Genomic DNA, 14,652 nt, shown 5'->3' on the forward strand with positions numbered 1-14,652 from the left:
ATAGTCCTTACCAGAAGGCAACCATGCTGATGCCTTGAACTTGGACTTCTCAGCCTCTAGAACTGTGAGAAATAAATGTTCATTGTTTATAGGTCATGGAGTAATTTTTCATAGCAGCCTGAAGGGACTAAGACAGTTGTCAATTATCAAACACAATTTTTAGAAATTCAGAAAGGAAATTTGTCATAATTTGTTTTATTTTTAGTAAGTTATTTCTTTTTTGACCCTGAAGTGTCTTAAGTTGGCAGATCTGCCAAAAAAAAAAAAAGTGATGATCTTTCTACTGGTATGATACTCAGACATTATTTCGTGGATAGATATTATTAATAAAAGCTATTATATCGCTCTTGGCAAAAGTAACTACATGATTAGTAGAAAATTATTTTTTGCACATTTAAAACTGTCTGAAATAATCTACTCAAACTAAATTCCTTATCAAAAGTTTCATGTCCCACAACTCCACATGTAACAAGCAATCAATGATATGCTGAAAAAATTAAAAAGGAAATCAACATACATTCACGTAACTTTTATAATAGCCTTGAACTTTATACTTGGCACATTAAAAGACCAACTCTCACTCATTTTCATGATGACTGTAAATATTGCGCATTCAGTTCACTTCAGTCGCTCAGTCGTGTCCAACTCTTTGCAACCCCATGAACCACAGCACACCAGGCCTCCCTGTCCATCACCAACTCCCAGAGTTCACCCAAACCCATGTCCATTGAGTCAATGACGCCATCCAACCATCTCATCCTCTGTCATCCCCTTCTCCTCCTGCCTTCAATCTTTCTCAGCATCAGGGTCTTTTCAAATGAGTCAGCTCTTCACATCAGGTGGCCAAAGTATTGGACTTTTCAGCTTGAACATCAGTCCTTCTGTTAGGTAGGTAGAATAGGGAAAAGGAGTCCAAAATGGCGGTGGCTAAAAGACAAGGAAGGTCAAAGGGAGGTCCAAGGATCAGAGTGAATACTTCAGGCAGAACAAACAGCACTCCTGGCTAAGCCCAATTTGCATAGGGCAGGCCCAGGTGGAGGGAAAAAACATATAAAAGGAGGAGCCAAAGCGCTCTCTCACGGACTCTCTCTCCCACGTGCATGCACTCTTCTCTCTCTCTCTCTCTCTCTCTCTCTCTCTCTCACTCTCCTGCTATCATCTAAATAAAATAGAGCTGTAACACTGATTTACCTAAGAGCTGTAGCACGGTTTGTCCAAGACCGAAGAGCTGTGATGCGCCGAGGGCTTTAATGTCCGTCGCTCCAAATCTTTGTTGTGATGAGATAAAGAACCGAGGAACGTACACTCGCGTGACATCTATGGTGCCGTGACTCGGGTTTAACCTGGCTGAAACAACCTCTGTGTGGAAGAGGCCAAGCACAGCAGGAGCCCAACTCAGCGAAGCTCCCGCGCTAGAAGCAGAAGGCGAAGAAACCCAGCGCAGGGGAAGGCCCATCCTGCTGGAAACCGGGACAGCGGAAAACGAACTCAGCAGAAAGCTCACGCAGCCCAGTCTCAGATTTCAGAAGACATCCGGTTAAGGTAAGAGGTCCTCGCTCCTATGGCTGGAGGGACCTTTACAATCTCTCGTTTCTTGTTTCCTCGAACCTCCCGCAAACAGGCGGGCAGCAGGGGCACAACTGAGGGACTCTGGAGAGGCTACTCCTCAGCATGTCCCAAAGGTGCTATCTGCTGAGCCCCAGTAGCTGTTACACAAGTCGGTGGGGGTTCTTCTGTCCTTTCTCTTCTCTGTGCCAAGGATCAGACCAATGAAACTGTGAGCACCTGTCAGATATTTAGCAAATTTTCCATCGGGCTATGAAGGGGATTCCTTGGCACGTTTTTCCCACTGCTTTTTCCTCCTGTCCTTCAGTTCTCTCCCAGGACTCAAGCCCAGGCAAAACTAATGAAACTCAGGCTCTGATGCCTCATTGCAAAAATTCATTGAGTGACAAAGCGATAAGAGGTAGATTTGTTAGGATCCAGAGAGAAGCCACCCTTCAGGGTGTGAACCATTGCCGAGGGCAAGGGCTGCAGCCATGGTATTAGGCCTGGCTAGGTTTTGTGAGAGGATGGAATTCATATGCTAATGAGTGAGAGGATCATCCCAGCCATTGGGGAACCACCCACTCCTCCCTCTTTTGACCTTGTGCCTTGGAGCTGTCTTGCCACCTCTGGGTGTGTCTGTTGGCTTAAAGATTGGGGATTAAGGTTTACTTGAATTTGACTTGTCATCTTGGACCCAATTGATTTTAATTGGTTTACATTATACCCTTGTGCTATGTCATTCTTTCAAAGTTTGTGCTCTGCCCCCTTCCCTCCTGTTTCACGCTCTTTTCCTGAGCCCCATCCAGACCCACAAGTTTGCCTCTACAATCTTCTGGAGAGACAACCAGAAAATAGTTGGCCTTGGGAGGGAAATACTCTATAACATTTCCCACCTCTTGAACCCCCTAATCCTACCCAATACTGGTCACACTGGAGATCTTGGGGATGCCCAAACTCCAGTCCGGGGGTCCCAGGAGGTCATCACGCCTTGACCTGCCTAGGGATTGGTCTTCAAAAGGTTGTCACGCCTCAACCAGTTCAGGGATCCTTTAGTCCCAGGGGTCCCAGGAGGTTGTCACGCCTAGACCTGCCCAGGGACCCAATCCTCGGAAGGCCATCACACCTCGACCTGCCTGGGGATTCGATCTCTAGGAGGCTGTCACGCCTCAGCCTGCCTGGGGATCTGTACCCTGACCCGGGGACGCCTGGCTCTCAGGTTGCAACAGTTCTGGGTAAGATGAACTTATATCGTATGTATTCCTGTCCACGGTGGGCAAACTAGCAATGAGTTACAAACCTCTTAATTCTACCCAGCATTGGTCACACTGGAGATCTTGGGGATGCCCAAACTCCAGTCCGGGGGTTCCCAGGAGGTCATCACACCTTGACCTGCCTAGGGATTGGTCTTCGAAAGGTTGTCACGCCTCAACCTGTTCGGAGATCCTCTAGTCCCAGGGGTCCCAGGAGGTCGTCACGCCTCGACCTGCCCAGGGACCCAGTCCTTGGGAGGCCATCACACCTCAACCTGCCCGGGCATTCGATCTCTAGGAGGCTGTTGCACCTCAGCCTGCCTGGGGATCTGCACCCTGACCTGGGGACGCCTGGCTCTCAGGTTGCAACAGTTCTGGGTAGGATAAACTTCAGAAAGACTCACCCTTAAGGAAATCGAAAGACGTCTTTTTCTTTTCTCCCTGTCATGACTGTCTTTCAGATGGGAAATAACCAATCCACTTCCCGGCAGACGCCCTGGAAATATATCCTTGATAACTGGAAGCTGTTCGACCCTCTAGCTCTAAGGAGAAGTCGTTTGAAATTCTTTTGTGCCACTGCGTGGCCACAGTATCCACTGGGGGACGAGGAACACTGGCCTGAGGATGGAACTTTAAATTACAATACCATCCTGCAATTAGAATTATTCTGCAAAAGACAAGGGAAATGGACAGAGATCCCCTATGTCCAAAAGTATGGGATTGCAGTACGCCCTAAAAGTGAGCCCACTAGGCAAATGGTGTTAGGCACAGGCAACCAAGAAAAGGAACCCCCTCGTGAAGGCTCCCGAGTTGCCTGGTGCTCCTTCCTCGTACCCAAACGTGCCCCCATATCCGGGAGCACCTCCTCCACAAAAGCCAGCTCGAGTATGTCCCTTAGTTGAAACTGGAGGAGAATTCGGACCAACCCGGGTCCATAAGCTCTTCTCCCTCTTAGAACTAAGGCAGATCAAACAAGACCTGGGAAGCTATACAGATGACCCAGGCAAATATATAGATACATTCCAACATATTACCTTGGCCTTTGACTTGACGTGGAAAGACATCATGGTCATATTTAGTCAAACTTTATCTGATCCTGAACATACCAGGGTCTTAAAGGAAGCCCAGAGGTATGCAACAGGGCTCCACATGTCCAGTGATAGATACCCAGTAGGGGAAACTGCAGTCCCCTCCTCTGATCCTAATTGGAATTATAATGACCCTGAGCACATCTAGGAAAGAGATCATTTTCTAATCTGTGTGAAGGCAGGACTGAAAGCAGCCCAACAAAAAGTAATTAGCTATGCCCGGGTCTCAGCAATAACTCAGGAGCCCAATGAGAACCCCATTGCCTTTCTGGATAGGCTAAAAGAAGCACTCCAAAAGTTTACCAACCTGGACTTAGACTCTTACGAGGGACGGGTGATTTTATTTTTTATTTTTTTATTTTTTTTAATTTTTTTAAAATTTTATTTTATTTTTAAACTTTACATAATTGTATTAGTTTTGCCAAATATCAAAATGAATCCGCCACAGGTATACATGTGTTCCCCATCCTGAACCCTCCTCCGTCCTCCCTCCCCATACCATCCCTCTGGGTCATCCCAGTGCACTAGCCCCAAGCATCCAGTATCGTGCATCGAACCTGGACTGGCATCTTGTTTCATACATGATATTTTACATGTTTCAATGCCACTCTCCCAAATCTTCCCACCCTCTCCCTCTCCCACAGAGTCCATAAGACTGTTCTATACATCAGTGTCTCTTTTGCTGTCTCGTACACAGGGTTATTTTTATCATCTTTCTAAATTCCATATATATGCGTTAGTATACTGTATTGGTGTTTTTCCTTCTGGCTTACTTCACTCTGTATAATAGGCTCCAGTTTCATCCACCTCATTAGAACTGATTCAAATGAATTCTTTTTAATGGCTGAGTAATACTCCATTGTGTATATGTACCACAGCTTTCTTATCCATTCATCTGCTGATGGACATCTAGGTTGCTTCCATGTCCTGGCTATTATAAACAGTGCTGCGATGAACATTGGGGTACATGTGTCTCTTTCCCTTCTGGTTTCCTCAGTGTGTATGCCCAGCAGTGGGATTGCTGGATCATAAGGCAGTTCTATTTCCAGTTTTTTAAGGAATCTTGACAATGTTCTCCATAGTGGCTGTACTAGTTTGCATTCCCACCAACAGTGTAAGAGGGTTCCCTTTTCTCCACACCCTCTCCAGCATTTATTATTTGTAGACTTTTGGATTGCAGCCATTCTGACTGGTGTAAAATGGTACCTCATAGTGGTCTTGATTTGCATTTCTCTGATAATGAGTGATGTTGAGCATCTTTTCATGTGTTTGTTAGCCATCTGAATGTCTTCTTTGGAGAAAAGTCTCCTAGAATGGCTTGCCACAAATGCCATCAACTGGGACATTAGGTGGCACTCTGCCCTTGGGACCCAAGAGCCTCAAGGTCAAGCGCCAAGCCTACCCTCATGATGGTTCAAGAGGACTGAAGCAGCCCGCTCCAACCAGCCTGCCTGTCACAGATAACCATCACGGGGCTGGAGCCAAGGGTGCAACTGGATGTGGCAGGTAGGTCCGAGAATTTCTTGGTTGACACAGGGGCTACCTACTCTGTCTTGATCTCCTACTCCGGAGCCTTCTCCTCCCAAACCTGTACCATTTTGGGTGCTACAGGAAAAGCAACTACTAAAAGATTCACCCGAGCACTTCTTTGTTGCTGGGATGGACAAATATTTTCCCACCAGTTTCTGGTGGTCCCTGAGTGTCCTACCCCCTTATTGGGAAAAGATATACTCACTAAACTGGGGACCACCCTTGTGATGGGAAGTTTTTCAGCCCCTAGATCTCTACAGCTCCTGGTTACTACTGAAGAACCCATTACACCTTCAATAGAGAGGGACCAAAAACTATGGGAAGACAAAATTAAACCCCAGGTGTGGGACCAGGGGATTCCTGGACAAGCCTACCAAGCCGAACCTGTCATCATTGTCCTCCGAGATCCCACTCGGTTTCCTAACCAGAAACAATATCCTCTCAAAAGAGAGGCTCGGGAGGGACTACAGCCTTTAATAAATAAATTCCTTGCTTGTGGGCTATTAGTCCCTACCAGTTCGCCATGTAACACCCCAATCCTCTCAGTAAAGAAAAAAGACGGAACCTGGTGAATGGTTCAAGATCTCCGGATCATAAATGAAGCTGTAGTCCCCCTCCATCCCACAGTACCCAATCCCTATGTAATCTTGGGAGAAATCCCACCCAGTGCCAAATGGTTTACAGTCTTGGATCTCAAAGATGCATTTTTTTTGCATACCACTGGCTAAAGAATCCCAATACATTTTTGCATTTGAGTGGGAAGCCCCAGGAGAAAAACACCAACAGATGACTTGGACAGAATTACCTCAGGGGTTCAGAGATAGCCCCCACCTGTTTGGACAGGCCCTTAGCCAGGATCTCCTAGATCTGGACCTGGGACCTAATGGGAAAATATTACAATATGTAGATGACCTACTAATCTGCTCTCCAAATGAGAAAAGTGCCCAACAACATGCAATTCAGGTTCTAAACGTCTTGGCAGAAAGGGGATATAAAGTCTCCCGTGCTAAGGCACAGATGGTCGAGACAAAGGTCACTTACCTGGGAGTTCAGATTACACACGGGTCCAGGAGGCTGTCCTCTGATCGGGTACAAGGAATCCTCCAGTTGCCCTCCCCCACGACTCGAAAACAATTGCAAGCTCTCCTGGGGCTAACTGGTTATTGTAGAATCTGGATACCCAACTATGGTCTAATTGCCCAGCCCTTATATGAAAGCTTAAAGGGACGAGATGATTCAATCCCACTGATGTGGGGAACTCCTCAAAAGGAGGCAGAGGCTACACTAAACAGGCCTTAACTCAGGCACCTGCCTTGAGGTTGCCAGACCCAGAAAAAGCATTCCAACTTTATGTCCATGAAAGAGAGGGAATAGCCTTGGGAATGTTAACTCAAAGGTTGGGATCTGAGCCCCAGCCTGTAGCTTACTTATCCAAGAGGCTTGATCCAACTTCCTGAGGTTGGCCCCCTTGCCTTTGAAATCTTGCAGCTATTGCAATCATAATAGAAGATGCTTTAAAACTCTCCTTTGGGGGCAAACTAACTATTTTTACCAGCCACCAAGTAAAACAACTCCTAAATGGGAGAGGCCATTTACGGATGTCTGATCAAAGAATCCTCAGATACCAAGTAATGCTGATGGAAAATCCAGGCCTCACTATATCCCCTTGTGAGGTTCTTAACCCAGCCACCCTCCTACCTACCCCCAAGGGCTCTCTCCCATTTCACTCTCACTGGATAAAACCCCGAGAGGGATTGTCAGAAGATCCTCTGACCAATCCTGAGGAAATCTGGTACACTGATGGAAGCAGCTTTGTCTTGGATGGAAAAAGAAGAGCCGGGTATGCAGTAGTCTCCAATTTTGAGACCATAGAGGCTAAGCCTCTGCCACCAGGTCAACCAGCTACAATACACAGTGCCAGTTCAACAAAGATATAAAACTACAGCTGACCATGGAAAATATCACATACCCTTGGACACTGCTATAAGGACTCTGAGGATTGAGACTAGCAAGAGGGGGAGGCCCAATACCCCTCGCCATCCCAGTTCAGCAGGAAGTAGCCAGAAAGACCTCGACGCCCCTATTCCCAAAGAATTGGGCCTCCCATCTCTTGAGGGGGGAATGTTAGGTAGGTAGAACAGGGAAAAGGAGTCCAAAATAGCCGTGGCTAAAAGACAAGGAAGGTCAAAGGGAGGTCCAAGGACCAGAGTGAATACTTCAGGCAGAACAAACAGCACTCCTGGCTAAGCCCAATTTGCATAGGGCAGGCCCAGGTGGAGGGAAAAAACATATAAAAGGAGGAGCCAAAGCGCTCTCTCACGGACTCTGTCTCCCACGTGCATGCACTCTTCTTTCTCTCTCTCTCTCTCTCCTGCTATCTTCTAAATAAAATAGAGCTGTAACACTGATTTGCCTAAGAGCTGTAGCACGGTTTGTCCAAGACCGAAGAGCTGTGATGCGCCGAGGGCTTTAATGTCCGTCGCTCCAAATCTTTGTTGTGACAAGACAAAGAACCGAGGAACATACACTTCCAATGAACACCCAGGACTGATCTCCTTTAGGATGGACTGGTTGGATCTCCTTGCAGTCCAAAGGACTCTCAAGAGTCTTCTCTGACACCACAGTTCAAAAGCATCAGTTCTTCGACGCTCCAACTCTCACATACTACGCATACATTTGCTTATATATATTTTTAGAAGAAATGTTGGGTGGGCAACAGGGTAGACTCTATGAGTTTCTCTCAAGACACAAATATGAGGTATAAGCTTGTTTTTTCCAGAATAAACAAAAAGACAAGAGGAACTTTTATAGTACCGTAAGCACAGTATTGTCATTATTCCTAGAAAAAGCAGCCCTTCAAATAGAGAGACTGTGTTTTCATATCAGTTGTAATTTGCACATGCGCACATGTATGTCTGTGTGTAACAGGGTTTTATTAAAGTAAGAAAAGGGACAGAGAAAGCTTCTGACACAGACATCAGAAGGGGGACAGAGAGTGCCCCCCTCACTAGTGTTAGCAAGGGAATTATAAACTTTTAAATTATTTATTACAATAAATCAAAAGAATGTCTCAAGTTTGTGAAAATTTTACCAGATCCACTCCCACAAGTTACATTTTAGGATAACAGGATTAGAATTTAACAATAGAAAGATCCTACCAGACCCACTCCTATAATATACATTTTAAGATATCAGGATTAGTCAGAAGGTTTTCAGGAAGGGGAAACTGTCCTCAGGCAGGATACATTGTTGTTGTATATTCCCTCGTACAGAGTTTAAACTGAGTTGTTTGTTGTGTAATCATCAGTTTCAGACTTAAAGAAAAAAGCCGTTTTATGTGACTAAGATTAAGAAATGTAGAGAAACAAAAAATTTGTTCTTTCCTCCTCCTTGAGAACCCCAGATCCCTTTCTCCTCCTAAGGGACCCCAGACTTCTTATCAACCTGCCTAGGAATTGACTCTCTCATTCCCTCCTTTTCTTTTAGGAGAATTATGTTGCCAAGGGAAAGGGGTGTCATTTTCATTCAGTAACTACTTCCTGCTGTTGAGGGGCATGATCCCTAAATTGTTGAGGCAACATATTCTCCTAACCCTCATATCGAGGGTCTCTGATCCAGGGGCCCCAAGTAATAGTTGGAGGAGGTTGTGGCATTGGTAGCAGCCTGGACAACCACTTGTAACTTAAAAGCTTTTAGATGGTCTCTGATCCAGGGGCTCCAAGTAATAGTTGGAGGAGGCTGTGGCACAGGTAGGAGCCTGGACAACAATTTGTAACTTAAAAGCTTTCAAACGGATAGAAACAAATCCAGCTACACAGTTACAGATGCAGGGAGCAAACAGTAAAAACAGAACAATTAGAATTATTATGATATAGTTTTCCACCATGGGGAGCTAGTTAACGTTTCCCAAAGTGAGGTGACTTTGGCTTCAGGAGAATCCATAGCTTGAATCATCTTGTTCATGTGTTTAGAAAAGTGAGTAACATTAGTACTCATATCTGGTATATATGTACAATGTTGATTTGAATAATAAATCTGTACTTTAAAGACTAATAAGTTGTAACTCAGAAAATTTAAATATCTTGACCAGATCACACTCTTAGAATATGTAGCTTGAACTCCAGATCTCTGAGTCCCCATCATTACCAGAACAGCTCAGAGCCACATCCAATCTTGCAATGATAAAAGGAGAGAGGGAGGTATGGAATAAGAGGGGAAAAGAAAGAAACACTGTGGTGAGATCCTGCAGTGGCAAAAGGGAAGAAGTCAGAGTCCAAAGTCATAAGTCCAAAGGATAGGAGCCAAACTCAAGTCCATCTCAAGTAGAGATGGACTACAGCCAGGAGCCAGGCAAGAGAGAGGACATCAAGACTTCTGCAAGGTGCTGGTTCTTGTCAGGAAGCGAGGTTATCAACAAGGGAGTAGACAAGCAGAAACTAAGTAGAAGAGACACTCCTGGCCTACTGACGGGGTCCAAAATAAATCCCAGAACAGTGGAGCTGACTCATCTTCCACATTAGAGGGAATGCAGCAGGCAGAAGAGAGGCTGAGATTTGGTTAGAAGCTCTTTTGGGATTGCCTGGCCACACATGGATGGAAAGGCCTCAGTATGAGCCTCTCACTAGACCAAGACAACAGTAGCTTCCAGTCACTTGGACAATGAAGCCTTATTTCTTTTTTTTTTTTTTTTTTTCCGAAGCCTTATTTCTAAACCCTACCTTTTTTAAAATTAATTTATTTATTTTAATTGGAGGCTAATTACTTTACAATACTGTGGTGTTTTTTGTCATACATCGACATGAATCAGTCATGGGTGTACATGTGTCCTCCCATCCTGAACCCTTCCTTCCCCCTCCGCACCCCAACAGAACACCAGCTTTGAGTGCCCTGTTTCATGCATGGAACTTGCACTGGTCATCTATTTTACATATGGTAATATATACATTTCAATGCTATTCTCTCAAATCATCCCACCCTTGCCTTCTCTCAGAGTCCCAAAGTCTTTTCTTTGCATTTGTGTCTCTTTCAATGTCTTGTATAAATAGGGTCATCATTACTGTCTTTCTAAATTCCATATATATGCATTAATATACTGTATTGATGTTTCTCTTTCTGACTTCACTCTGTATAATAGTCTCCAGTTTCATTCTCTCCTTAGAACTGATTCAAATGCATTCTTTTTTACAGCTGAGTAATATTCCATAGTGCATATGTGCCACAACTTCCTTATCCATTTGTCTGCTGATGGACATCTAGGTTGCTTCCAGGTCCTAACTATAGTAAACAGTGTTGCAATGAACATTGGGGTACACGTGTCTGTTTCAATTTTGGTTTCCTCGGTGTGTATGCCCAGCAGTGGAATTGCTGGGTCATATGGCAGTTCTATTTCCAGTTTTTTAAGGAATCTCCACTCAGTTCTCCATAGTGGCTGTACTAGTTTGCATTTCTACCAACAGTGTAAGAGGGTTTCCTTTTCTCCACACCCTCTCCAGCATTTATTGTTTGTAGACATTTTGATGGCAGCCATTCTTACTGGTGTGAGATGGTACCTCATTGTGGTTTTGATTTGCATTTCTCTAATAATGAGTGATGTTGACCATCTTTTCATGTGTTTGTTAATGATCTGTATGTCTTCTTTGAAGAAATGTCCGCCAAACCGTACCTTTAATAAAGATGTGGCTACAGATACCAGTCCACTTAGTGCCCACTAGTTCCTTGGCTGAGGAGGCTGGACCTGCATGTAGCAGCTAGATGGGGTAAGGGCAGGCAAAGACTTATGCCACTCATTTAGAGCTGTTCCCATAAACCACAAAAAGGCCAATGTCCCTGTGTCAGAAAAACTGACATAAATTCAGGCATAGTGATTTCAAGGTCACATAAAGAAGAGCCAAAAGATAGAGATACCGACAGTGAGGAAAATAGTAAGTCACATCACAGAAGCCAACTAAAAGAGACAAAATGATGAACATGATCCCTTGGAAGATGACATGAAGTTAAAGACATATAAAAATAGTTTAAACACTATTAAGGATGTAAAATATCAAGATACCATTTTAACCAAAAATTACCAAGTGATTTTTAATAATATGTGCAGTGAGTGATGGCTTCCCCTGTGGCTCAGCGGTAAAGAATCCACCTTCAATTCTACTACAGGAGACCTGGGTTTGATCCCTGGGTGGGGAAGATCCCCTGGAGGAGGGCCCAGCAACTCACTCCAGTATTCTTGCCTGGAGAATCCCATGGACAGAAAAGGGTGGCAGACTACAGTCCATAAGGTTGCAAAGAGTCAGACTTGACTGAGGCGACTGAGCATGCAGTGAATGATACTGGCACACTCCTATATTGAAAATATTTGTGTGAATTGGGGATGTCAACTTGACTATGAATATAGAGCTTTAAAAATTGTGTTTATATCCAGTAATTTTACTTTTAAGTCTCTCTCATGAGGAAATAATCTGAGACTCAGATACTTTTAAACCACAGCGTTGACCACACTATTACTTGCGTGTGTTCAGTTGCTAAGTAGTGTCCAACTCTTTGAGACTCATGGACTGTAGCCCACCAGGTTCCACTGTCCATGGAATTTCCCAGACAAGAATACTGGAGTGGGTTGCCACTTCCTACTCCAGGGGATCTTCCCAACCCAGGGATTGAACCCATGTCTCTTGCATCTTCTGAATTGGAAGGCTGATTCTTTACCACTGAACCACCTGGGAAGCTCCACATTATCACTTACCAGACTAAAATAAGTTGGAACCATCAAAATATCCAAAAATAGGTACATTATAGTATATATAGTCCATAAAGCATTAAGTAATCATTAAGTATGTTTATTTTAAAGAATTTAGTACTATATTGTTTGTTGAAGCAGACTAAAATTATTATGTGCCGTATAATTCAGTTATGTATGTGTGTGTATACAGAATGTCCCTCCACATTGGTGCATGTATTTTTCATATATATCTACATAAATAAATATAGATATAGATGAAAATATATAAATATAAGACACAGGAAAAGACTAAAAGGAAATTGAACAGATCATCATTAAAACACAGTTCTGTAGGTGATTTTTATTTCATCATTTATTTTAACTCTCTAAATTTCTTACAATGAATGTATATTGCTTTTCATAATCAGAAAAATATAATAAATTGCTCCTTTGTATTAGTATATTTTTCATTTTAGATGGAAAGACATGGCCTGGACTTTGGAGTCATGAAACTTTGTATTAGAATCCTATTTTGCCCCTAAACTAACTCAGATCTTGGGCAGGTTATTTATCTTCTCTGAGACGAATTTTTCTCATACATAAAATAGAGATAATATCACCTCAAAAAACTATGAAATTAAATAAGAACATGAAAATAAAGCACTTATGATACCTGAAAATAAATGACAGCTATTATAATAGTATTCCCAGTAACCTTGCCCCTCAACTCAACCACCCTACCTCAGAGAGTTCCCCAAACACACTTATATAGTCTTCAGAGAACAGGTTTATAATATTTAATCAGCAACCTATACCAGGCAATACACTACTACCTCCAGGGTTATGAGGAACTAAACCCTAGAATTAGAACACTATTTAGAACCACATGGTTCATACAGTTAAGTCACAGCAGCTTCCCTGGCAATTCATTTCAGTCACACAATTGCTTCCTCCCATATCTGAAGAGTTTTAAAGGCACTGCTGCTTATTAAGTCTAACCCTTCTGTTGAATTATACAATGTTCTATACTCTTTTACTCTATAAGATTAACTTTAGTTGCCACAACTTGACCTCCAGGCTAAAAATGTAGTCTCCTTCATCTTTATTATTTATTTTTGAAAATTTATTTGCTCTTCACATAATTCTCAGCATATGTTGGGTTAAACAATCTGCTGAACATACAAAATCCCATTTTCACTCTCCCCAAAGTAATATATTCAACCAGTAATCCACTTCAAAAAAGAATTGTGCATAGAAAGTCCAAAGACATTTCAACAGTTGTAAATTAATATTGAGCAAAAAAGACTGACACACACTGTTTTGCCTGGGAAATTGAAGATTATAGCCTGTTAATCTAAGAGGTTTTGATGTATAGAGCTACTGTTTACTCTGGTACTACTTGAAAAACAAGAGAGAGAGCAGGAGGGAGGTGGGAGGAAGTAGAGGAGGGAGGAAAGAAAGAAGGAAGAGGCAGACATGATGGGAGGGTGGAAGAAGGGAAGGAAGAGAGAAAGAAAGGGAAAAGCTAACATAAATAAGATAAAAGGCTCTCATCAAAAAAAAAAAGAAAAAAAATAGTAAGATTTTTCAGGTGATAGGATTCTTTAAGTTCAGTTCAGTCGCTCAGTCATGTCTGACTCTTTGTGACCCCATGGACTGCAGCACACCAGGCCTCCCCGTCCATCACTAACTCCCAGAGTTTGCTCAAACTCATAACCATTAAGTCAGTGATGCCATCCAACCATCTCATCCTCTGTCATCCCCTTCTCCTTTGAAGACTGAAAATTGTGCCTTCAATCTTTCCCAGCATCAGGGTCTTTTTTTTTTTTAAACTTTACAATATTGTATTAGTTTTGCCAAATGTCGAAATGAATCCACCACAGGTATACCCGTGTTCCCCATCCTGAACCCTCCTCCCTCCCCTACCCTTCCTCTGGGTCGTCCCAGTGCACCAGCCCCAAGCATCCAGTACCGTGCATCGAACCTGGACTGGCAACTCGTTTCTTACATGATATTTTACATGTTTCAATGCCATTCTCCCAAATCTCCCCACCCTCTCCCTCTCCCACAGAGTCCATAAGACTGATCTATACATTGGTATCTCTTTTGCTGTCACATACACAGGGTTATTGTTACCATCTTTCTAAATTCCATATATATGCGTTAGTATACTGTATTGGTGTTTTTCTTTCTGAGTCAGTTCTTCACATCAGGTGCCCAAAGTATATACTTTGGAAAGTTGTATATTCTTCTAATTTGGGGTGGAAGTTGGAGATGGGGAGAAAATATGGAGATGGATTTTTACCTGCCTAAATTGATGGCTAAGTTGGGGTCCAGTGATTCCACAGTGCAAAATTATATAATTGTTATATTTTATTTCTCTTCTTTGAAGATTGTGTGCAAAAGATAGCCTACATGGTAGAGATATTTTCAGATTTCTGAGATGTTTCCAATTGAAGTCAATGTGAGAGAAAGAAAATCATGCCATTCTGTACAACAAGTATCGTTCGCAAATTACTCATTG

At 43.1% G+C, this 14,652-nt stretch overlaps 1 long non-coding RNA gene across 1 annotated transcript; it reads right to left on the reverse strand.

The window, feature by feature from the left end:
• Window positions 1-524: 524 nt before the first annotated feature.
• On the reverse strand, window positions 525-4,575 carry LOC147378304 (uncharacterized). The gene is made up of 2 exons (XR_015151832.1): window positions 1,192-4,575; window positions 525-927 (listed from the first exon to the last, which is right to left on the reverse strand). It is a non-coding gene; the product is annotated as an uncharacterized LOC147378304 (long non-coding RNA).
• Between the last annotated feature and the right edge of the window lie 10,077 nt (window positions 4,576-14,652).

Source organism: Bos grunniens, chromosome 2 (assembly GCF_055505025.1).
Source record: "Bos grunniens cultivar Pamir isolate PY7600 chromosome 2, Bosgru_T2T1.0, whole genome shotgun sequence".
Taxonomy (NCBI): Eukaryota; Metazoa; Chordata; class Mammalia; order Artiodactyla; family Bovidae; genus Bos; species Bos grunniens.